This window comes from Protopterus annectens, chromosome 1.part2, assembly GCF_019279795.1.
Source record: "Protopterus annectens isolate FY-2018-M chromosome 1.part2, PAN1.0, whole genome shotgun sequence".
Lineage (NCBI taxonomy): Eukaryota > Metazoa > Chordata > Ceratodontiformes > Protopteridae > Protopterus > Protopterus annectens.
In genome coordinates this window covers 1,240,930,868-1,240,954,127 of record NC_056727.1, presented here as the reverse complement: position 1 = coordinate 1,240,954,127, position 23,260 = coordinate 1,240,930,868, and the positions used below count along the sequence as shown (strand labels likewise).

Sequence of the window (23,260 nt, the reverse complement as noted above, 5' to 3'; positions counted from 1 at the left end):
GGCAAAGTCCCATACCATATCCTTGCAATCTATAGGTCCATCTCTATAACCCAGGAAACCCATTACACATATTTAAACTTACTGAAGTCACTCACCATTCAACCCAATACCATATTCATTGGTGCCTTTAACTACCCCACCATAAACTGGGGATCATACATGATCCCAAATGTGCAAGACCAAAGATTTCTAGACTTAGGCAAAACAAACACTCTTGACCAGATAGTTCACATGCCCACTAGGGGCAAGAACATACTGGATTTGGTCCTCACTAAATGTGGGAGAACACTGTACCCCCCCAAAATGTAATGTCCTGTCTGGTGATGTCAGACTATGAAGTTGTCTCCTTTGAAATAAAACAAAATCCATGAACCCTGCTAACCCTGGAACATTTAGGAACTGTTCTAAGGCAAACTTCCTTCTATTAAATGAGAACCTGTTAAAGCCTCAAGTTCCTACAAGCCCTGAAAACACTGCTGCCTCTGAAGAATTATTTAGTGAGACCCTGTACAATCCTGTCAATAGATGCATAGAGACAGCTAAGCCTACCTGGAATAAACACAAAACAAATATAAAAAACAAACCATTCTCATGGAATCCCAATATAAATAGGTTACACACCAAAAGGAAGAAAGTTATGGCAAAAATAAGGAAATGCAACACCCAGCAGGGAAAAAAAATCTCATCAATCTAAACAAACAACTTAGAGGACAAATCAAGTCTACTGGATCTATATTACCATGTCGAAAGCAAGAGTATAGACCCCCTGCCCAGAAAACCACAGTGAAAAACCTCTCTAAAGCAAATTTAACACTCCTCAAAACCGAGGTGGAATCCTTCAAAGCCCCTAGGCCTGTGGAAAATACGGCCCAGACCGCAGAATCCTTTATAAACGCATTCTACGAACACCTTCAGGAATGCATGGATCATGCGATCCCAAATAAAACCAAGACCCAATCCTCCAAAGGCAGACGTCCTGTCTGGTGGACCCCAGCCATAAACAAAAAATACAATAGAAGGAGGAAGCTACTAAATGATAGAGCAAAATCCCAAAAAGGGAAGGCATCACTGATCAGTATTAGCAAAACACTACGGGCACTCATAAAATTGTCTAAGGCCAGCTTCGAGAGAAAAATTGCACAGGACACTAAGGATAATCATAAGGCTTTCTTTAGTTATGTTAGGAACCTGGGTGGTAATTCCCAGATATGCTCAGAATTAGTCCAAAATGACAAAAAATACACTGAACCCACAGGCATTGCCAACATCCTAGCTGACAGGTTCAGCGCAAACTTCTCCCCCCCCTCCCCACCAAAAGGGCAAATATCTATCCCAGCAGAGTGCTGCCCCCATGACATCTCAGATGCTCAGGTAAGAGCCACCCTCTCCAAAGCAAAAAACACAGCATCAATGGGACCAGACGGTGTCCCGGGCTGCGTCCTACATGAACTCCAAGAAGAGCTAAACCCAAACATAAAACTACTGTTCAATCTCAGCCTTACTACAGGATATGTGCCCAAAGAGTGGCGTACAGCAACAGTGGTCCCTCTTCATAAAGGTGGTGCCTCAACAGATCCTGGAAACTATCGCCCATAAGCCTGACTAGCTTGGTCTGCAAAGCTATGGAAAGGATCATCATGGACCTCATAAATAAAGATATTGGGGACCTACAGACACTGGATCCTACCCAGTTCGGCTTTGTTAAGGGCAGATCCTGCCTCTTAAACCTGGTTGATTTCTTTGAAACAGTCACCAAGGCCATTGACGAGGGGAAGGTGGTCCACACAGCCTACCTGGACCTCGCAAAAGCCTTCGATACAATACCCCACTCGGGCATTATAGATAAGCTCACCAGCTTAAATATAAACCCCTATGTCACTAGATGGATTGCAAACTGGCTCAAGAACAGAACCTACATGTTAGAATTGCTGGAGCCATGTCAGACTCCAAACCAGTTACAAGTGGTGTCCCACAAGGCTCAGTCCTGGGACCTCTCTTGTTCGGTATATATTTCTCGGAGGTACAGGCCAACACGGAAGGACTGTGGCTGACCAAGTTCGCAGATGACTGCAAACTGGGTGCCATAATCGACTCTCCAGCCGACACAAGCATCCTCCAAAAGGGCCTCATAGAAACAGACAACTGGTGCCAGAGCCATGGCCTCAAGCTAAATGCCAAAAAGTGTAAAGTCATCCCCTTTGGCAAAAACAAAGTGCCCACAAATTACCACATAGGTGGTAATCCATTAAGTACAGAAGACGTAATTAGGGACCTGGGGACCCAAGTTGATAGCAATCTCTCATTTGACAACCACGTGGCCAAAGTGGTTAGAAAAACATTTTATATAGCCCATCTAATCATGAAGGGATTCACATCTAGATCAGGGTAGGTCATCGTGCCTCTTTACTCATCCCTCATCAGGCCCATAATTGAGTACAATGCCCCTTTTGGGATGTACCTTACCAGACACCTGCAGCAACTGAAAAGGCCCCAAAAATACCTCACCAAGAGGATCAAATGGCTCAAACAGATGCCATATGCTGCCCGGTTAAAGAAACTCCAGCTCTACTCAGTGGCATACAACCTGTTCAGAGGCGATCTGTGCCTGACGTATAAAGCCATGTCCAACCTGGAATTAATGGACATGCTGCACCTCAGAAAATCCAAATCCCATCGAGCTATGCGCTCGAGAGATTTGAACCTCTGCACTGAAATAAATAGGACATGCTGGAGGGACAGATTCATAACCCAGAGGCTCCCTTCACTCTGGAATAAAATCCCAGTCCAGGTTAGGCAGAGTCCCTCAATGACTCTCTTCAAGAGGAATCTTGATGAGTGGATGGGAGATCATAGGTTTACCCCGGGTATCACTCCTGTGTCACTGTTAGACAGAGGCACAGTATACTAAAATCGAAAAAGGGCATAGCAAAATAAATTTAAAATGGGTGGCGAAAGCCAAACACATTCTGGCTAGGCTTACAAATGCCCTAGGACAAATAGCCTAGTATGAACCTATGAACCTATGAAAGACATGTTTGACAAACATGTCTTAATTGACATGGAAATATTGACCTGTTAAAATCCCGAACGGCTGCTTCAGCGAATTTTTTTCCCAGGGGGTATGACCAACAAGTATAGTCATTAGATTTGCTACCAATGCTTCATATTCCACCCATCACTGTATAGCATTACACTTTCTTAACTGGCTCAAACTACCACATTATCTTTCTTACATACCACTTGCAACTGCTCACAAATTAGTATACAAACCTTCTAAATGTCCCACCCTTGCCTCACTATTCAGTAACTACCTACCCAAAAGATCTCTTAGAGCCGAAAATCAACATCTTCTACAAGTACACAAGCCTAACCTACCTGCAGGCCAACTTCTATACTCTTGCTCAGTGGCCACAACCTGGAATGCTCTTCCTTTAATACTTAGAGCCAACCTAAACCTTTGCAGCTTTTAAAACTTCTTTACATATTTACTTTTCTTCCATGTGGTATGGCAATTGTACCTTATCACCATCTCCTAAATCCTGACCACTTCTAATTCCATAGCTCCTCTCACATTCTTACACTTTGTACTCAGGTTTGCTTCTTTTTCCTCTGTAAGTTTATATTCCTTTAATATTTCCTACTACAGCCCTGACACCTTATTCTAAAGCTTCATTTCTGTTTCTCTGTCCTACCCACAACCTAGACAATGAATCAGGCAACAAAATCTTCCTGATTTGTTGTTTAGATAGTCTGTGGGACAGGACTAATGTGTATTTATGTGAATCAAGTTTGAATACCTTAATCTGGTTGGCTATTGTGTGCTTGAGTGAAACATAGTTGACATAAATTACTGTTACATTTCTTTATTTTTATTTTAGTATAATCAGACATCTGATGTATACATAGTCAACAAAGTGGACTCTGGATTAAAATGACTAACTCACTTGTAGTTGCTCAGGCTAAGCAATCATTATTCTGACTTTGAAGGAATAATGTGTAATGTGGAATATTGTACTGTGGCTACTGTTTGTGTAAAAGAAAGTTAAATATATATTATCACAATCAGACACCTGAGGTATACAAAGTCAACAGAGTGGTTATAATTACTAGGTACAGGATCTGTGAATGAAAATGACTAACCCTGTTGTCATTTGTTTTGGACAAGCAGTCACTATTCTGGCTTTGCAAAACGAATGTGTATTTTGCGAAGTGAGCTGGAAACCTTTATGGTGGCTACTGCTTTGTGAAACAAGGCTGAACATTATTGTGGGCATTTTGCTATCAGGTTAAATAATCATTAAACTGGCTTTGCAGGACTAGTGTGATGAAGTATGATGAAGTAAAGGAATAAGTAGGCATGTTGTGTATATACGTCGGATAACACTGCTGAAATATATTACTGTGAGTATTTGTTCTTTCACTTAATTTGTGTCTAACATCAGAGGGGTACAAAATGGGTGTCTCTGTTTTTGTGTAGGAGTGAGAAGGCATGCTATGTATATGTATGACAGCAACAACTTGAATATATTTTTGTGGCTATATATCCTTTCACTTTCTGCCCAGTCTATTAAAAGGGCAGAAATAAGGTGAATATATTTTAAGGAGTAGACAGGGAAGCACTATTTCTAGAAATGACTCATTTATCACCACAGTCATTTGGGTTCTCAATTTATTGTGAACTACTATTTTGTCAGCTTCGAACAATAACCATGGGACACATTTTTTTTCATTCAAGAAATAACTAAGCTAAGACCAATTTTCTTTTCTTACTCATGATTTTTATTTAAGTCATCACTGGACCAAAGCACTGGAACATCTAGAACCCCCCCCCCCCCAAGCTTGTAGGAGTCTAGAGGTCCTAAGACACTAGCTTAATTCAATTATTTCCTCCATAAGTATTACAGTGGACTCTTGGGAAGTTAAGATCTTTTGATAGGATGGAAGAAAAACAATAAGAGAAAGTGTGAAAAACAAAAAAATTTATCTGTCTGGAAAATATGAGGAAGTAATGACAGAGGTCAACTAGGGGCATTGAAGGTAATGCAGGGAAATTGGTAGGGAACAGGAGTGCCATGATGTCAGTTGCCTACAGCTCCATTTCATCTGAGGCCAACCTTGTCTAGCAGTACACCTTGGAGCTACTGCACTCTGACAATGAAAAATGTGTTTATTTCCAATAGTAAAATATACAGGCTGTTATTCAGAAACAGTTTTTTTGTTGTGGTGGCCAAATGTGTGTGATGAGTGGCCATGCTTCAGGTAGAGGTGATTTACAGACACACTGACTGTAACTGCTAAAGGCCAAAACATCCAACAACCTGCATGATATGCAAATGATTGTATAAAGACATGGGAATGAGCAACATTAATAAAATGAGGACTACAGCAGATGCAAATGGGGCTAAATAGTATGGCAGAGTGATTTAGAAATGTATATATTCCATGCAAACAGACACTGCCACCAGGGTTGTTGACTGCAGCAAAACATTGGAGTTATCATCTGACAATGAAAATGTGTATGGGGTAGCAATTGCATTAGTAAACATGTATATAAGAGGTGGTTGTCACTGCTGGTTGTCACAGAGTTGCATGTCATACTGAGTCATCCATCTGCACCTAGCATACTATGCACCCCATGACACTGAAAGAACAGTTGTGCAAGTTGCACTTGCCATAACAGTAAATGATCAAATTCCTCACTGCTGCAGTAGCCTTTAGCTATTTGGGGTTTATCCTGCCCGGGATACAACTGGACAGTCTTCAAAAAGTTCTGGCTTCCTTCCAGATCTATAATCTTACTGTGTATGGTTTTTGCAACTTTAATTTTTAGAATTCGAAAATGTCAGGCTCGTGTACTGAAGTTTATCCTGGCTAATTCTGAGAGCATGAGGAATGTTTTGGTATCATTTTCCTCCTGTGATGAGAAATCTGTTTTGTGTAATTTGGTTTATCCTGTTTCCTAAGTCACCACTGACTGTTTAAGATATATCTATGACTCTATGGATATTACTTTCATGGCTGCTGTCACTTGAATTATTTTGAGGTGGTTTTCCTGACTGCAGTCTCAAAACCTCCCAGAGGCTGCTAAAATGAAATTTTGAATTCTCTTTGGACAAACATGTAGTTTTTGAACCTTCTGCTGTAGGTCATGAAAATGTGATGACAGGGGAAAACCAATTCAGGGAATCTCTGAGATTTTTCAGTCCTACTTTTCCAAGTTTTCCAGTGGGTTCTCTGCCCTCTTGTCTAACTTTATTTAGCAAAAAAAAAACAACAAAATAAACAATTCAGCAGAAGGTTGCAAAGGAAACATTTATAAAGTAATGGAAGGGAGATCCTAAAAACAAAGCAGGACCCCCCAGAACAAAGGACAGTCCAATAAGTCAGAATGACTATATGAGGGTCCTTGCCTCCCTCTCCCAGTATGTCAGTCCCTTAAGCATCCCAAAAAGTAGGAATCTCCATGTCTCTCCTTGGCAACAGATTGCTTCAGTAAACCAGGTCCTGAATATGACCCATTAAGGCTACAGATGGCAGTAGGAGGCTCTACATCCTTTTCAGGGGTTACTCCTCATTCCTCAGACCAAACTCTTTTCTTTCCTCCTGTCTTATAACACATACTTTCTCATAGGGTAATAGAAGCTGGTACTCCTTTTCCTATGTGGGGAGAAGGTTTTTATTCAATTATGTTTATGCAGCCAAAGAAATAAGATTCTTGGAGACTAGTTTTAGATTTTTCCTTCCTGAATCAGTTTGTGATAGTGCCCAAGTTCAAACTGCTTTCACTTCACAACCTCTTGTCCCTCCTACTCTGAGTTTCTTAGTGACCGTATACTTAAAAAATGTATATCATCCAATTGATATTCATCCAGATTTCTGGCATTTCTAAAGGTTTTGTGTGTCTGCATCACATTATAAGGTCTCTGCCTTACCCTACTACAAGAGTGTTCACAAAGGGTCTAGCTCCTGTAATAGCTCACTGCAGAAAACTTCGTATCCACATTTTTCCTCTTAAGACAACTTGTTTATCTTTGTAGGGTCTTTTACAAAGTGTCAGGAATCTCTCTCTCTCTCTCTTGGGCAAGGGATCTCCTAAACAGACTCCAACAGAACACAAAGAAGTATTTTCTGACACCTTCTCACAGGATTGTTTTTCTGGGATGCCTGCTAGACATCTCAGTACAAACAGCTGTTCTTCCACAGGAATAAAGATCTATATTTAGATATGTGTCTGGGGTTTTCCACTTAGACACAGGGCTGGCCTTTGGTTAACTGGTGCCCTAGGCAATAGGGCTCCACAGCACTCCCCCAACACCATCTGGTGCCCCCATCCTGGTCTACATACGCCATCCAGATTTACTTTACTTCTTCATTTTTCTCACAGTTTTCTTACTCTTCAGTTTTTCCTTTATTCATTCAACAAATTTTAAAGAAACCATTTTTTACTACAAAAAAAAAAAAAAACAAATAACTACTGGAAAAGTGCCACTGATAGAACAGCACCCTAGACTGAGGCCTAGTTGGCCTGTGCCTAAGGCCAGCTATGCTTAGACATCCATCTTGGTTTGCTATCAAAATGTTGAAATGTGGTTCATTGTTTATTCAGTTACACAAAAATAAATGTCAAAAAATAGAAAGGTTATTTGTTGAAAATGACAACAGCGGTAATGCCGATAATTCATAATTCGATATTATTGACATTACTCAGGTTACCTTGACTTCTGGTGGGGGGCTGCACTCCATACCCCCCTGCATATTATAGAGTGTATGTATGTGTGTGTGTGTGTGTGTGTGTGTGTGTGTGTGTGTGTGTGTGTGTGTGTGTGTGTGTATATATATATATATATATATATATATATATATATATATATATTTGCGCGCGCACACACAAACACACACACACACATACAAACTCCGAAATTGAACTACAGTGAGGAAAAGGGAAAATTTCCTGATCCCCACTGTAGTGCGATCTCCAATCAGAACATCAACTTCATATGAGTGAATGAACACTAGCTTTTTCTAAGGTGAATTTGAACATTTTCAGTTCAGCATTACAGAAACTGGGAACCATGCATTCGACCATCCCAGTTTTGTGTAACTGCCATTCAACATTTTGAAAGTAAAATCCATCTCAACAAGGGAATTCCTCAGGATTCTAGTTCTCATGGTATCTGTGATTTTCATGATACCTCTGATAAGACTACACATGAGAAAGATACAATGGTATCTAAAATCAACATGGTCCCACTATCTACACCCACTGACTTTTCAAATTCCAGTTCTAGAATTTGTAAAATGGAAGACCATGTGGTTGAGGCATCAAATTTCTCAGTGTGCAGGTCTCCAATTCACCTCTCCTGCTCAGCACAGTCAGACACAATAGGCACCATAGACTTTGCTTTGGGAGCGGTATCAATGGGTATACAAGTGCAGGGTCTTTGGAACAAAAACAACAAACAAAAACACATCAACATCAAAGAGATGTAAATGCTCTCAACTTTCTGAATCATCCTGAGGACCTCTACAAGTGTTTATAGACAATGCAATAGCGATGTGGTGGGTCTGTGTCAGAAGATTGAAAGTTCAAAAGACGGAAAAATCAAAATATCTAAAACTCAAAATACTGAACATATTTTTAATGCAGGGGGCAAGCCAACCTGCACCTCTCATGTGGGGGGCTGCACCCTCCACACCCCCTGCTAATTATATATACCAACTTCAAGATCGCACAACGCTGGAGAAAGGTCAAATTCCATTTTCGATCTTTTGAGTTTTAGATATTTTTATTTTCAGTATTTTGAGCTTTCGATCTTCAGAAGGGGATCCGATATAGTACATAAACAAGCAAGGGGGGAACCAGATTTTACCCCCTGTGCAGACTAACCATGTCAGTATGGGATAGTCATTTACAGCTCAGCCTCACTCTACAGGTATCTTATATCTAATCAGAGAAAAACTGTGTGGCAGATAAGCTGGACAGGACTAGGATTTAGTTTCCTTGAAAAGTAAGCCTTCATTTGTGTCGAAAATGGTATCTGAGTTTACTTTAAGCCAATCTATCCATCTCCATGCCTTCTTTCCAGAGCCTAACTATAAGGGAGAAAGAATACTTCATACCTTGGATGTTCACAGACAACTCAGGTACTATCTTGACAGAATAAAATCTTTCAGAACTGATTAGTTGTTCATTTCTTATGATGGTAAGAAGAAAGGACAACCTGTGTCAAAACAGACAATTTCCAAATGCTTGTCTCAGGTGATTACCTTTTGTTATTCCTACCAAAACAAAAGTATTCCAGACAGTATCAAGGCTTACTCTGCTAGGGGGTTTTGGAAAGGGATGGCTTCTAGAAGCATTCCAAAAGCAGCAACATTGTTTTCTGTTCAGACTTTTATAAAGCACTATAAACTACATTCCTTTTCCAGGTCTAGGGCAGGCTTTGCTAGGACCATTCTAAACAGGCTGGACCCTTCTCCTTCCTCCTTCCATTCATTCTGAACGATGGTGATCTATGGATACAGTTTAGGCTACTGCAGCTATGATCATAACAACAAACATAGTACAGTTGTATAAGTAAATATACCATAATAGAAGATGTTCGAATGTTCACTGCTACAGTTGCTGCTCCATCCCTCCAGCCTCATTATTTTTTGTTGAATTTCTTATCAGCATGTGGACATATAATTTTTTTCTTTTCCTAGCAATGTACTCTCAGGGCTTAGTCTCCCTCTCTCTTTTGGCATGAAAGCTCTGAAGGGCTTGGTGCCCAAATCTGACTTTTAGCTATCTAACAGTTTGGGAGCATGGAAGGTGCCCTGAAGCTTTGGAAGCTGTCCATCTGTTATATCCTATGCAGGATATAACCCATATAGCTTAGGATACTGCAGCAGTGATCATAATAATAAACACTATATAAAGTTTTGGACACCCACATACCAAATCCACATTCATTGTATATATAAGGTACTTACTTATTTATAGGGAGACGATCAACTCTGTCTTCCTGCTTTGCATACTCACCGCCTCATGGTATCTAACTTGCAGGGTGGTAGCCACATTTCTGCACTGTGCACACTAGCCCAGTCAAAGTATATGTGGGTTGTAGGAAAATAGGGTAGGTATCAGTAGGTGGAAGGGGCTATGTTGCAAGGTGGTAGAGGAGTCTAATGGAGTTGGGATCTGTGTGAGATGTTGTGGGTGGGGCCCTTGGCACCTTATTGTCCATGAATCACTTCACCAAATGTCAGTGATAACTTCTCCTGGCATATACCTATGTTTATTGCTACAACCATATTGAATCCTATGGTGCAGAGCAAATTACCATTATGATATTTGCAAAGCTCCTGATAGCTGAGTTACTTCTCTGCCTGTGGTGCAACACATTGCCCTTTAAAGAATGTTGGGTTGCATAGGTGTTACTATTGTGTAAGTTGCATGAGGCATGTCTAGTTGAAAAATGTCCTTTTTAGTATTTCCACTATCACACCTACTGGTGTGTGGGATTTTGAGTTTATATACCCAGGCAGAACTATCTGAGCTACCCTAGTAGCATATGTAGTATCTGTGTGGTGCAACAGCAGGTAGCAGTCAGAGAGGTAATCTGGCACACGAATAATGCTAATGTCATTTTTTACTCTTCCTCTGTCTTTGGTGTGATCCTTCTTTTTTATGTTTTATTTCATGTTCGTTGTTTTGTTTTATTTCTGTTCACTTAGGTCAGCATTTTCTGCAGCATCTACCATGGTCGTGCCCCTGATGCAGCATAGGTCCCACTCCAACACCACATCCAGGGTACTCCTGCCAGTAGTCCATCTGACGCCAGGCTTGTTTCGCTGATGGCTGGGGCTTGGGGAGTGACAAGGCAGAAAAACTAGTGGCCACTGACAATTGCTCACAAGAGGGTAGTGCTATTGTTGCTTTCAGTGACACTTCCAGGGGTCAAGATTAGTCAACCAGCAACACTTAGTAAAAGTGACGGGAGTTGGTGGATCGGCAACTTTATGTCCACATTGGCTGCCTGGAGAGGGTCCATGTGTGGCTTCAGGAGTTGCACCACTGCCTGACGTTACCACTATCTCTACCTCAGGCAGGGCCCAGGGGAGAAGGCAGTTACAGGGGTCACTAACCTCTTCCTGGACCTAGTCTTAGGCAGTGTGATAACAGCAGCAAGATGCCCTATCCCTCCATCTTATTGTTTCCCTTCATTGTATATCACCTCCCTCCCTTCCCTATCTGTTGTCCAAGCCTATCATCACTTGTCCTCCCTTGTCTGTACATCAATATGTTCATTATCAAACCCATTCCATTTTTGTTGGCACCTCCACTGCCGGGCTTTCTCTGTGTTTTGTGTTTGTTTGTGTGCCCTTGCTTACATACTCTGCTCTCTTTACATCCTCTGCCTTCCACTACGATTCTTCACCATCTACTCTTTTTAAGAAAAAAATGGGCACCTGTATACCTTTCCTCCCCCTCACTACTCCCACTCCTACCTTTCCTTTGCCCTTATGCATGTTCCTTTGCTTGCTCTACCCCCTTTCCTAATTTCCTATATACACACTTCCTCCCATTTAAAGCAATAAAACCATATATAAACATTGTTGGGAGCCATTTACTGTAGCTTCCAGCCACTCCCATAGTGTGGCTTGCAATGCAGCACATGTGCATGTGCATAGGTGCATACACATTACTTGCTCACTACATGTCTTTGTGACATTTCTGACCACAACTCTCTCACAATGAAACCTGTTATTTATGTGAGTGGTTTCTTATGCAGCTTAGGTCATGAGATTACAGCTAGTTAATTGAAAATTACCTTTGGTCACACTGCATATCTTGGTATCTCAGCAGTGGCCTTTGCACAATTGTGGGAGGCATAGTTCTGAATACCAGAAATACTCCTGTAAAAAGAAATGCAGTGAAGGCTGCTGTGGTCCCTAAGTATGCAGATTTAGTTATGGGGTACTGATAAAGAACATTTATTTGAAAGTTTTAGGTTTTTAGAGAAACTCTCCATTAATGCTGACATTTGTCAAATTATATATATATATATATATATATATATATATATATATATATATATATATATGGATCTAGGATGTTTGATCGAGTGAGCAAACGTCCAAATCCATAATAACCGAACACACTTTAATGAAAGCACTTTTATTGAAAAAGAGCTTTCATTAAAGCGTGTTACAAAAAAAAAAAAAATGAAACACTACATTTACATTTTAGCAGGGGGGCTTAGCCCCCCTGCACCCCCCATGTGAGGGGCTGTGCCCCCCACACCCCCCTACTTTAATATTCTCCTTCCGAGACCGCACTACAGTGGGGAAAAGGGAAATTTCCCTTACCTGCACCATAGTACAGCCTCAGCAACAGGCATACTTACGCGAAAGTGCTTCTTCGGTGAAAAGCACTTTCGTGTAAGTATACCCGGCCGTTTGGGTTTCGGTTGTTTGCTCACTTGAGCAAATGTCCTAGATCCATATATATATATATATATATATATATATATATATATATATATATACACACACACACATGACACACACACACACACACACACACACACACACACACACACACACACACACACACACACATATGGATCTACTTCAGTAGATTAAACTTTTACAAATTTGAATCACGTATGGCTGAGACCATATGTTCGAACTTCTAAAAGTTTGAACACTGAAGTAAAAAGAAAAAAAAAAAAACTAAACATTGGTAGCAGGGGGGCTATGCCCCCTGCACCCCCCCACACACCCCCTACTTAAATATACCAACTCCGAGATTGCACTACATTGCAGAAAAGGGAAATCTTTCCGTTCTGCACTGTACAAAGATCTCCATTCAGTCCGATCGAACTTTTACAAGTTCAAACATATGGTCTCGGCCTTTGTTTTAGCCTGGAGTTATAATAACATAGTCTTCACATACAGGCTTCAGAAGATGGATGTTTAATGACCTTTACTTTCAGAAACAGTTGTAAGAGAAATATGTAGGCAGCTGTCATTTCCATCATATTATAAGTTTCAGTCGACATTCTCTGTTTATGAGACCTAAATGGATTTGTGAAATAACTGAATGTGCATGTCTTTTGTAAGAGACAGATTTTTGAATACGGGCTTATAATGAAAACATGGGATTAGACCGGAAGCATCTCTTGCATAAGACAGATAGGAAAGTCTACCATCTATCATCAAAGTGATTTAGTTATTTGTGATATGCTACAGACAAATTGGCAATGTATTACTACAGCTGGATGTACAGTTAAAAAGCCTTACAGAAATACTTAATTTTCTTATCAGGGAAGGTACCATAATAGGAAAAGGTCTAATAAAACATTATAAACCTTTGCTGGCTACAGAAGACAGAAAGTATGCAGTGGGATGCTATACTGTGGGCAGAGTCCACAGTAAATTTGTGAATTCCAAATAATACTATGGCATTAAGCCACTTATTAACAGCAGTACCCAAAATGTTAACTTCATGGCTGCGTGTGTTTATGTGGCATATTATGCATGGAAATGTAGGAGACTGTTATAAGTACTAAAATTAGGGAGCATACATCAGAGATTAAAAATGAAAATTGAATAAAATGCTTTTGTCCAAACAAGTCAATCTAAGTTTGTTTTTAGGTACCAATTGCTGTGTATACTAGGAGTGCGGACACTGACCTACGATTACAACAGAAAGAGCATTTGGGGATTGTTTATTTTATAAGTACTGACATTTCCAAGGGATTTCATGAAAATTCTGAATTACGTCATTTGTTTTATAATAAATATACTGATTGTTAGTGAATAACAAATAGGTCACACTGTGTGCATTAAAAAAAAGCATTATCAATGAATAGACTTAACTTATTTCCAGCCCATTTTTATATACACATAATTACATATATACTAGGCAAATGACCACCAGGGCCTTTATAAGTGTAGCTGCACAACCCAACCCAATTGTGTCCCAATGTATTATGGGTATTTATTAGGAGGGGTATGGTAGGATGTTTCAAAAGTTTATGTGGGGGGTATGTTAGTTTGGGTATAGTTACTGTCTGCCTCTGCCCATCAGGGACATGGGGGCCAGACCCATGGTGAATATCTGATTTCCCATCCACAAGTCAAGGTTACACTTAAATAGGGTTAGCGATGGACTCAGCTTCACATGGATGGGGAGCCTGTTCCAGTCCATGGGGATCCTCTGAGTCACATATCTGTCTCGCCAAGATATCCTATGTTTTGCTAGGTTAGTTTGTCTGATGTGTTACATTAAATTATGTTGTGGTTATGTGGTATCATACTGGTTTATGTTATGTAATGTTTTGTGATGCATTTACAGGTTCATAGGTAAGCACTAGGCTAGCTGACCTAGCCAAATTGGATAAGGCCATTTTAAGCCTAGCCAGTTTCTCTTTTTATGCTTGAATTAACCTGTCCCTATTGCTTAGAGATTAGCTTCACCCATCTCATGGTCAACGATTATATATTATCCCTAATGGGAATAACTGGGATCATATCATGGTAATTTGAGGGGACCCATGCATGGAATAAAGTATTTAGGAGATGCCTCTGTCCATTAGTAGTACAGGGAGCAGTACTTTGGTAAATTTTCTGTTTTCCATCCTTAGACCTAAGTTGCACTCGAATATGGCAGGCATGAGTTTTGTTTTATGTGGATGAGAAGTCTGTTACAATGCAGTGGTATATTCTGCGAGATTCTGTTGATGTTGCAGAAGAGGTTTAGATCCCTATACCATGCATTTTGATGCCATTTGACTCACTGATGTGCAGTAAATCCATCAGTATAGGGGTCAGAGAATGCCAGATACAGGTCACTTCTTAGCAGTCTGTAGAATATGGAGTATAGTGACAAGGCACTGAGTCGGTTCAAGTAGGACATGTTGTTTAGGCCTTGTATCCTTTTGGTATGATATCTTTGTGGGAATTCCAGTTGTCACATGTGTCTTGACATACATGCAAAATGGTGCATTATACTCAATGCTTGGCCTGATGAGGGCTGTGTAATGGGGAAAAATGACATCCCTATATCTAGACAAAATTCCCTTGCTTACAAACTGTGCAATATAGAAGGATTTTCTTGTGACAATGGACAAATATTGGTCAAAACTTAGGTCATTATCCACATAAGTTCCCAAATCCCAGACAACAGGGTCAGCTCTTAGGGGTGATTTTTCAATGTGGCAGCTCCCTGGGGTAAATGAATTCCCAAAGGATACAATAATGCATTTTTTGGCTTTTAGTTTGAGTCCATGATTTTGACACCAGCTATTTATTTGGGACAAACATTCCTGCAGGACGGCTAAGCCATTTGGGGGATTCAGTGACTGCTCCTAGATTGCAGTTATCTGCAAACTTAGTCAGCCAGAGCCCTTTGGTATTGACTTTTATTTCAGAAAAATAGATGCCAAACAGGAGAGGTCCCAGCACAGAATCCTGGTGGACTCCAGTAGTGACTGGTCTCTTTGTGGAGGTAACTTCTCCTGTTTTGATTTCCTGCATCTTATCTGTGAGCAAGTTGGCAATCCAATGGGTGACATAAGGTTACATCACTTTATGTTGTGGATATGTTGTACTGTGCTGTTTTGTGCTATATTATGTTACATTGTCTGATTTTGTGTTACAGTATGTTGTGGATGTTGTACTGTGCTGTTTCATGTAATGTTATGCTAGGTTATGGAAGTATGCATTTCTACCATTACTCAGTTATTTGTTGAGTGTGCATACACATATCCTTTAAGGAGAAAGGGGAATACAGATGAGACTACCCAAGAAATTAAAATAGCTTTGAACAGCAGCACATGCAAACCTGGAATGTAGTAAATTTGTAAATGAAACAATCAAACAGTTGTTGATTTTCAGCAAAGCAGAATATTGTCATACTATCCAAAATTGCAATAAAGCAAGGCCATAATGCTAAGCAACTGCACATAAATGGAAGGATGGGCAAGCAGTAAAACAAAGAAAGAGCAGCAGAATATAGCCACGTTGTGTTGCTACATATCAGGTTTGCACAGTGCATGTTATGTGCAATAAAGCAGTCTAAGCACATGCTGTCAGGAAGCAGAATGGCCACTGAGCTGTAGGCTTGTCTGCTAACATGGCAGTAGGATGTGGACAATCTGCAGAAATGGATAGTCAAAGAGTAATTTTAGCATTATCAATGAATGGTCCTAAAGCACTTGTAACCACTCCCTGAGAAATACAGTGCCTTAAGGTCATTCGTAAAAAGAATGACTGCCATTTGTCCAAGGACAATACATGATAGGGAAGAGAGCAGTGTGGACTGAACACATTATAAACAAATACCTGCAATGTTTACAACTCAAGTAAACAAACAAACAATGAACAGAGCTACAGAATAAAGCTGCAGGCAACTGCAAAAATGTATAAAATGTATCAGAAGGATACAGCAGCAGTGAGATATGCCACTGTGTAAGCTTGCCTAGACTCAGTGTTTGAAGGTGTCAGCATGCTCCAAAATTGGGGACAGCTTTCACCACTGTCTCCAAAACAGTGCTCTACCCCCCTCCAGACCTGGGTGCATTCAGGCTGTACTAGCAAACCTCAGATATCATCATCATCCTTTGTAGGTTGTTAGAGTACTCAGGTTCTAGATCCATGGGTTAACCATCTGGTACTATATAGTGCTGGTAATGATGGGGGGAGGGTTGACTAAAATTACTGTCTTCACCTTAACAAGTGATTTCTCACCTTTTTCTTCATCCCAGTGTCGCATACACTGCCCTGCAAAGGGTGCTACCTTCTACTGATTGTGGGCTGAATCTGCATAGTTTCCTGCTGTCAGCTTACTCCCATGTCAAGTTTTAGCATGGTCATTGTACAGGAATCTGCCACCTTACCATTAACCTGCTGAGGGCCTGCCCTTGCATCCCAGTATTGACATGTTTCAAAGTTGCTGATAAGTTGAGAAGCTGCACCATTTACTTGTAGTGCTACCCAGCATGTACCATATATGTTATTAGCTGCCATGTACATGTTTTCCAAATATCAGTTATGGTTTTCCCGTGGTACACTACCTTTAACTCAAATAATATTATCAAATAATATTATATAAAACAAAGCAACCACTTTCTGTGTCATTTGCTACTCAGTATATCTTAGGATTAGGCCAGCACAGCTCATATGTGATCATGGCATATTTTCTGTGACTTACCTCTAGCAGCATTAAGTAACTGAAGGTATGAGCATAATAACAGAACAGTATACCAGATATACTAATATCAAGAAACCCCCAGCAGCTAAGGAGTACTGTAATATTTAAAACACCCTCTCCATTAGCAAAACGTCATTCCAGATACAGTCATATTAGGGGAAACACAGTTATTACAATGACACAATGCACTCACCTGTAGTACAACATGACTGTTCTGCTGCCCCTTCTTTCTGTTTTAAATAGCACTGTTTGCATCTTTTCAGCACCAAGAAAAATACCCTTATGCATGTGCCCTACATATCTTTCTACCTACACTGTAGAATCTCAATTGTGCAACTGAAAAGCAGTAACAAAGCTAACAACAGTATATTACAGGAAAGTTAAGAAAATATAGCAATAATGCCCTTTTTAGAAGATTACAGGTCCTCCAAGGGGGTATGTCGTATAACAACTGCTATGTTGCAGCATCAAAAATGCAGAAGACACCCCAGCTGCTGATACTACCTCACCCATTTGGTGGCTCAGTGAAGAAAGTCAAGGTCCAAAGACTATCCCAGGCTCACAGTGAAGTTTGAAGATCTGCAAACCTATACAAATCCAGAATAATATGGGCCCTCATAATAAACTGACACTCTCTTTGGAAAAGCATGATGGATGTATTGACTGATGCTTAGCATTCTGAGCGGCAACTCAAAAACACAGTCTTTAAAACAAAACGCAGCAGTCCTATCATATGAAGCACCTGCTTCCGTCCAGATTGTGAACTACACATAGCACAGCATGCTTGCAGGGACTCAATGCTTACGACCTGTTCCTGTCAACTTCTGCACTCCATGCTTATTCTACTTCACAAAGCAGTAGCTGCATAAACCCTGTCATGTTAATTCTGTCTGAAACATTGCAATAATTCACCCTAGAACAGTTATCAGCGCAGACATATTTGTCACAGACTGAAGTACTGTTAATTCTACCTGCTGTATGGCACCTGCTCAAAGTGTTTCTGAAATGTGAAGTCTCTTGTTTTGCAGTAGCTCATTCGACCATGGTTATAGTTCTTTCTGCCGAAGATACAGTCTGTAGCAGCAGGAATGCAGACATGGAGGCTGGCTCCTCCCATTTAAAGCAAAAGAAACCCATGACTGTGTCTCCAGACAGAGGCATAGAGCGCCTTCTGTGTCACAGTTCCCTGATCATATCAGCTGTCAGCAAATGCCAGTGCTGTTAAAATCACCTCTGTAAGTCCTTTCCTTAGAAAGTAGACTAATGTTTCAACTACAGCAGGTTGCAGTGCGACATTACCAGTGTTTGTGTTTATACAGCCTTCTACTACCCAAATGATTTTCAAATAAATAATTAGCTTATATTACAAAATGCCTACAAGTCAGAATTTAACACCTTGTTTTTTCTTCCTTCTGGGAAAGAACAATTAAAATCAGATATATTTTCTTTAATATTTGATTCACTCATATGGTTTATGGTTAAGAAGAAATATTTCCCTGTGTAATGCAACAGCTTTGTCTGACAGTACTGATACAGTCGGTCACACTAAACTCTATGAACCTGGAAAAATCTTTGTTGTTTAGAATACCACAATAAAAAGTGAACATCTTCCTTTTAGACCATCTGCATAAGGTATTTATGTCTGTCAGGAGATCATAGCCATGAAAAACAAACACTTCTAAGACGAATGATGTAAGCCTATTTCCCACATATTTGATAAACATATAAACTTGACCAATTAACCTGTAAACTTTGCAAGCAGCCCATTTTCAGAATAATAAAGATACAGACCCTTTAAGATAAAAAGTCAGTTATGACTTCCCCTTGTAGTAAACTGGCAGAAAGTCATTTTACAGATACATAATCCAAGAAGTCAAAACAAAGGCCTGTGGGTCTATCCAGTCCATCTAAATGTGTAATTAGCTTATTAGCAGCTAGCCCCTGCCTTCTTCACCCCAGCTTCCATCATCTAATCTTTGCTAATTTTAAATTTATCCAGCCACCCAGGTTTTAGATAATTCTAACGCTTCACCATTTTTTCCAGAAAAGCAGATTTTTTCAAATCTCTTCTAAATCTCTTGTCTGTCGATCAAACCTTGCTTTTCTCTTCCTTATCTACTTTCTCAAAAGTTTAATTCCTCTATCTATATATTTTCTTTGGGACCAAATAATTTCTTGCTGCCCTCAAGGTCAGTGTTGGTGAGATGGGGGGAGTACAAACTGGGAAATTACTGGAAAACCCATTAATTAATAATGGACACAAATCATGCAGCCTCAAAATGATGGAATGCTAATTATACTATTTTTTTTTCTGGCTCCCCAAACTTGTGGTTATTTAAGAACTTACATTATGCTTCATGCTTTGATGGGGTGTAGCTACTAATATGCTGCAATTTAAAGAGATTTCAGGGATATATCACTAGCTCTGCCAGCTTATTTATTTATTATTCATTGGCATTTGTTTACTGGGAATGTCCAACTGAGAAGTGCTCCTTTTCAGCAGAGGCCTAGAGAGAGAAAAGCTCTATAATACAGACTTCATGGCCATCATTTGCATTGTTTCATCATTTACAGTCAGTTCCATTATTCAGACATCCTTGACATCAGTTACATCTCTTAAAGTTTCTATTAAAAGTAATAAGACAAGAACACACAACCAAAACCAAGTAAATCCACAGCAACCAAATCGAAGGCTCGAACACCAGCAAGGTTCCACAGTTCCACAATTTAATGACACAAAAAACGGACAAACGTAATCCCAGTACAAAAAGATTTAACGCTCTTAACAAAAAATTGCGTTTTCGTCTTTCCTCAATGACTTCATCAGATAAGGATCTTTTTGTACTGGGATTACGTTTGTCCGTTTTTTGTGTCATTAAATTGTGGAACTGTGGAACCTTGCTGGTGTTCGAGCCTTCGATTTGGTTGCTGTGGATTTACTTCTATTAAAAGTAACAGTTATATGGGTCGTACATGAATATTTTTTTTTAAATACAGGGATGTATATGCAGTGCAATGTCATCAGTATGCATAGACTGTCAGATTTATGTAAAAATATTTGTTACTATAAAGGCTTCTTCAAAATCTAGGACATAGAAAGACAAGACAAAGAGTTAGAGCAGCCCAAAGAAAGGAAGGAGGAGAGGAGGCACAAGGAAAATAAAGTAGATGAGATGATAGAGGAGGGTATAGTCTGTGATAATAGTACATTAACTATTGTGCAGCAGAGAGTTATGGCACAATTTCATATAGTATATATAATATAATATAGTTCATATTATATATATATATATATATATATATATATATATATATATATATATATATATATATATGTCTCCAGTCAGACTATTCTGGTAAAAAGTGCCAATAAATAAATAAATGAAATTGGGTCTATATTATCATATTGCATGCTCAGAAGAGCGAATGACAGATAATCAACCCCAGTTAAGCGAAAGTTAAAAACATCGAAACTTCAGAACAGCGATTGTTTTCCAATGGAAAACAATCGCTGTTCCGAAACAAAAAAAAATGTAAGACATTACTTAATGTGCGGGTCTTCACCCCCAGCCTCCCTACTTAAATATACCAACTCCGAGATCGCACTACAGTGCCAAAAAGGCAAAGTAGCAAAAGCGGCTAAACAAATTCTTTCCCAGGGAAAGAATTCACTGAAAAGCCACTTCACTATTTTGCCTTTTCGCGGTTTACAGTTCAACAAAGATGCATTCGACATCCTGTGTCTGCAACAGCATAATAGGGAACCATAAATATAGCTATATTAGTACCAATTTAACCAGGGGTGGTGCATGTACACAGCCATCAGACACCCAAGCAACCGCTACCCCAAAACAAAACACGTGCAACACATATCTCACAAAGCCAGTGTGCCGAACAGTCACAGCCCTTAAGACTAAACAACACACCTGATACACTTGTAATAGGTGACTCTATTGTCAGGCACACTGACGTCCCGCTCACCAGGCTGAACAAGGAGAGGGTCACGGTGAGCAGCCTGTCGGGCGCTAGGATCCGCCACATAACACAAGTACTCAGGTCACTCCAAGGCAAGTACAAATATGACTCAGTCATTGTCCATGCTGGTGTGAATGACCTGACACGTACCTCCCTGAACTACATGAAAAGAGACATAGAGGAGCTCTCTGAGCATGTAGCCCAGGCCGGTATGACCCTGACCTTGAGTAGCATCTTACCCTCACCATGAATGATGCCACAATATAAAGACAAGATGATCAATTTCAACAATTGGCTTAAGTACTGGTGTCATTCAAAGGGGATCCAATGCCTGTCAGCTTGGGATGATATCCTCGACAAGCCACGATGCTTCGCTAGGGACGGCTTACACCTGTCACCCCTGGGCTTTCAGATATTGGCAAAGGCTCTTGCTATCCCCATAGTGCCTTTTTTAGGCAAGGCTCAAAAGACAAACCCACCTCCATAGGTATCACAAGGGATAAGAAACTAAAAGTAATGCTACTCAACGCCAGAAGTCTAAACCTCAAGATGCACGCACTTGAAACTCTCCTTAGCATGGAGAACATCGATATCTGTGCAATAACAGAAACCTGGTTCAGGGCTCCCGAGAGCACCCCAGCACTACCAGGTTATACCTCATACCATGCTTTTCGGCCCCAAAACTTGGACCGAACCACAAAAGGAGGGGGAGTATCGATATTCATCAAATATACCCACACCTCCAGGTTGGTGGCAAAGCACGAAGCATCAGAGACTATCCATGTGCAACTAACAGTGGGTAAAACTGCCTTCCAGTTTATAGCCTGATGCAGACCACCCTCCCAAACCCAGGAACCCCACTCGGCCTTCCTGAGAACACTGGAAAATATGAAGGTCTCTCCAAACACCATTATATTGGGCGACTTCAACTACCCAAACATAGACTGGGAGCATTACTCTAGCTCCAACACCCTAGCCCAAAGGTTCCTAGAATTTATAAACTCAAATGCTATGGAACAACTTGTTACCACTCCCACAAGAGGGGAAAACATACTGGACCTGATCATCACCAACATGGGGACTCTATGCTCCAGACCAGAAGTGTATCCCTCACTGGTAAGATCAGACCATAAACTAATCTCACTGGATATTCACATCCTGACCCCACCCCCTGCCCAGAAAACCACAGTGAAAAACTTCTCTAAAGCAAATTTCACACTCCTCAAAACCGAGGTGGAATCCTTCAAAGCTCCCGGGCCTGTGGAAAATACGTCCCAGACCGCAGAATCCTTTATAAACGCATTCTATGAACACCTTCAGGAATGCATGGATCATGCGATCCCAAATAAAACCAAGACCCAATCCTCCAAAGGCAGACGCCCTGTCTGGTGGACCCCAGCCATAAACAAACTATACAATAGAAGGAGGAAGCTACTAAATGATAGAGCAAAATCCCAAAAAGGAAGGCATCACTGATCAGTATTAGCAAAAAACTACGGGCACTCATAAAATTGTCTAAGGCCAGCTTCGAGAGAAAAATTGCACAGGACACTAAGGATAATCACAAGGCTTTCTTTAGTTATGTTGGGAACCTGGGTGGTAATTCCCAGATATGCTCAGAATTAGTCCAAAATGACAAAAAATACACCGAACCCACAGACATTGCCAACATCCTAGCTGACAGGTTCAGCGCAAACTCCCCCCCCCCACCAAAAGGGCAAATATCTATCCCAGCAGAGTGCTGCCCCCCTGCCATCTCAGATGCTCAGGTAAGAGCCGCTCTCCAAAGCAAAAACACAGCATCAATGGGACCAGACGGTGTCCCGGCTGCGCCCTACATGAACTTCAAGAAGAGCTAAACCCAAACATAAAACTACTGTTCAATCTCAGCCTTACTACAGGATATGTGCCCAAAGAGTGGCGTACAGCAACAGTGGTCCCTCTCCATAAAGGTGGTGCCTCAACGGATCCTGGAAACTATCGCCCCATAAGCCTGACTAGCTTGGTCTGCAAAGCTATGGAAAGGATCATCATGGACCTCATAAATAAAGATATTGGGGACCTACAGACACTGGATCCTAC

At 40.5% G+C, this 23,260-nt stretch overlaps 1 protein-coding gene across 1 annotated transcript in view; it reads right to left on the bottom strand.

Moving 5' to 3' along the window:
* Positions 1-18,311, bottom strand: part of LOC122792322 (nuclear receptor coactivator 7-like) — a 1,388,015-nt gene extending 1,369,704 nt beyond the window's left edge. The window contains exon 1 of the mRNA XM_044060116.1: positions 18,175-18,311. The gene's annotated coding sequence lies outside the window, so the exon portion shown is untranslated. The remainder of the gene's footprint in view (positions 1-18,174) is intronic.
* Between the last annotated feature and the right edge of the window lie 4,949 nt (positions 18,312-23,260).